Here is a 4,049-nt window from a genome sequence, read left to right on the forward strand (position 1 = left end):
CCCCCCCGCGTTGGAATTTCGAAAAATCCTTTCTTAGTGTGCGTTTCCATGACGTACCCTAACTGTGTACCAAATTTCACCTCTTTAGGTTAAGCGGTTTGCTCTGGGCGATGATGAATCAGTGAGTCATTCAGTCAGTCAGTCAGTCAGGACAAGCAATTTTATATATTTAGATAAAATCTAATGTCAAAACTTAATTATAAATGTAAATACAATATTTTTTTTTATACTTCATATATTTGATATTAAAAACATTTAATATTTATAACAATTTTGTTAAATCAAAAAAATGTAAAATAATAGAAAATTCTGTTCTTGTTAATTATTGTTATTTTAATCTATGTTAAGAAAGCAAAACGATTTTTCTTTACGTAATATTTTTATTTACAAAATGTGTAGAATTTAAATTAATATATATACTGTCCATACTTTTGTTGTTAAAGAATAATTTTGTTAATTTTCTAATAAAAAAAATAAATAACGAGATTTATTATTTACAAAAGTTAAACTGTAAAGTAGGCTACATGTATTTTACAATTTGCAGTATGACTGCTTCGTGCTCAATTATTCTTCTTAACAGAAAAATATATAAGTGCTGCAACCGCAAATCTATCTCTTACACAGAGTTTTAATAAATTATAATAGCAGAATTTTTAAAATAATCATACAAATAATTTTCATTCATGTAATTTATTTCATTGTGTACAGTTGACCCCCTATAACACGGTAGATACGTTCTTGTTTTTATGAATCCAGCTTCTAGGAGTCCAGCCAATCACAGCCCGGCACGTGTGCAGTTTACGGACTACGGCTGTTTGAAAGGTTTCTTCCATAAAATTAATCGATTCTAAACTAATTCGACTCAGCATTTCCAAAATACGTATAATTTTTTGGGAATAATCCATATAAACTATGCTATAAACAAAAAATTGTAGGATTACTTACCGAGCGTGCACCGTTCGACTACGCCGTTGCTTAAGCGTGTTTTCGTCGTGGAGATTGCCATCGAATGGCAATCTCCACATTATTTTTTCTTGAAAAATTATTATTTTTTTTGCGAAATATTCACTGAACTTTGGAGACATCATTAATATAAATATAATTTTTATGGACGTTAAATAATAAGTGGTTTTTAGTAGGTCCGCTGCTCGTTTAAACTCAACGGTTTGTGCAATCCTGTCATGACACGAGTCGGCGATGACGTTTTACCGAATTATAGAAGTTTTTTGGCATGTTTGTACGAATACTGTCGCAATTTTTTCGCTGTGATATAGGAATCCGAACTATAGGAACCCATGTTATAGGGGGGGTCGACTGTATTTCATTATATATCGCAACCGATTGCATAGAACCAAACGCATTCTACCTAACGCAGTGCGGACTATAGCAGTTTTTCACTTAAGTTCGTTAACTGACTTGTGTTAAAGCAAGCTATTGAAAATTCTGCTTATCGCTTCCTATAACTTATTGAAAGATCGCTGAATAGACTCCAGGTCTCTTGTAGTCTGCGAGTAGCACAGTTAATCAAAGTGGGAATTAGAGGGTCTATCCCCATGGTAGAGAGTATAACCTTCCCAATCGTAGCCCAGTCCGCGGTGCGATCAGAATGACTCATGAAATGATCACTTTATGTGACTAACTAAAAGGTCCAGGGGTCCCTATAACACCTCACAGGTGAATCTATCCGTCAAAAAGGCAGAACAGAAAATGAGGTCAAGCTACCCCCACTCCTAAATTGATGAACAACCTGCTATCTTATGCTGTCAAGCTACCCCCACTCCTAAATTGATGAACAACCTGCTATCTTATGAAGTACTGTAGATGAATCTACAATCTATTTGAATAAGACCTCTCCCAAGTTCGAAACTCCTGCCAAGTCCCAAGCTGGAAACTAGTTATTAAATCTAAAAAAAAAAAAAAAAAAAGCATATTTCGATAAGAGTGTCGCCGTGATGGCGTACAGAACTTACAACATAATCCGTCTCTCGTTGTATTTTTCTTTAATATTAACTCAATCTTAAATAACATGTAAAAATATACAATGGTACAGATTGACAGAACAGCATTACAATATGTTAAAATTTTTCCGAACTAAAATACAGTATTTTATTTAAAAATTTTCTACTAATGTGAAACTCTTAACTATATTTTAAATAATTTATTACTAAGTCTTTAGTTATGTTATTAAATACAGTGTACAATTCTTTCCCAATTTTTAACATTGTTAAGATAATAAAGATTTTTGACATTAGAAAATTACTAGTGTGGACATCGAGAATGTTAAATATCGATTTGTGTCGATATTTCAATGACGGTATTTATCGATATTCGATAAATAGTCACATATCGTCGAGGTCTAGTTACGACTATAGAAACTACTGTATTTACAGTAAACTCTTAATTGGTCAAGTTTCTTCAATATATATCGTCTGGGAGGTTTAAATATTGAATGAAAGATTTGAGAAACACATTTTTCGTTGAATCTCTGTAAATTGTTTGAAAATATTTTAATACTAGCTGCAAGGACCCGCTTTGCTGGGTTATTATTTGTATGTAATAGTTTTTTTATATATAAAGATTGTTTTTCTAAGTAATCTAGAATCTAGCTGCAAGGACCCGCTTCGCTGGGTTTTTATTTGTGGGCAAAAAGTAACGATAGTGAAGATTAAGATAATTACATTATAGCCAATCTTACCCGTTTTCACAGAATGCAAGAATTAGGTCCCCCGTTTCCAGACTAATTAGAGACCTGGTCCCGATTCTATTTCTGAACGTCTCCTGTTTACGCCCAGTCAAACGAACTATTTTCAACGTTTCTGGAGCGTTTACAATCGTTCTATACTCGAACCAATATTCGAATTTTATGTTCGAATTAAATTCGAACAAATTCGAACAAATTCAAACAAAACATTCGAAATAGAAAACCACTTTCATCCACTTTCAGCCCCATATCTGCCGCACCCTTATAGCTATCGAGACGCAACCCTCATAGTGCACGAATGGAGACTTGGGGCTACTACTACATACAAACACCATTCACGTGCGATGTGTAGTTTTGGCGAAAAAGTGAAATATAGGAACACACACGTCAATTTATATATATATATATAGATGGTTCTTATTGACAACTGGAAGATCATAAAAAGTTCGATAATAAAGTCACCGATACTGACTGTTGAAAGCCTATCGTGTCAGGGCTGACCATCTTTGAGAGGTAATGACTGACCTATCCAGCATCTCTTCCATCGATGGAAACGATTGTTTACTTCACCCAGCCATCTCAATACAACACAAAATCTCAAAGGGTCAGCCGCCTCATTTACAGCTGAATTTCTGGAAATTATCAAGACTCGTGGGAAACCTAGGCAGTAATAGCATGAATTCAATCCCAAGACGGCTCGAGCGGTAAGTCGAAGCTGCTCTGTCATTCGAACATTATATTCTGTCTATTCTATTATAATTTAACTTGTTATACTATATACTAAGAAATTAAGATCTTTGCTTTCTATTCGTTACTTAAATTTATGGCTTTAAAGTTAATTAAATAGCTTGAATCTAATTTGTTTTTATTTAGTTTTAATTAAACTTATATTCATAATGTTTAGTTGATCTTTTTTCAAAATTATAAACGTAAACAATATATATTTAAATCATCATGTAAAAATTATTACGTAATGAATTACGCAGAATAATGTAGATACAATACTGAGATATAAACATTTTAATAATTTATATTTTGTACTTGGTCTATACATTAATAAATTATTTGTTGTATAAATTAATTTTATAAAGCAACCAGTAAATGGAGTTGGATATATCGTTTTTATATTTTTAAATATAGCATTCTTTAACATTTCAGCTTAGGGGAGATCGGGGCAACTTCGGCATGCGGGGCAAGTTTGTCAAGCGCTTTTTTTAAAAAACAAATTAAAAGGAGACTTTGGTTATAGGTTAGGCAGTTGAGTTTTATTGGTGGCTTGTTGAGTGTAGTGTTTTTATTGTTCTCCAACAAGCGTAGTTGAATTATCAAGCAAATTTTCATTTTCGTT

This window comes from Centruroides sculpturatus, unplaced genomic scaffold, assembly GCF_000671375.1.
Source record: "Centruroides sculpturatus isolate CEXI.00-Female unplaced genomic scaffold, Cexi_2.0 scaffold166, whole genome shotgun sequence".
In the NCBI taxonomy this organism is placed as follows: Eukaryota; Metazoa; Arthropoda; class Arachnida; order Scorpiones; family Buthidae; genus Centruroides; species Centruroides sculpturatus.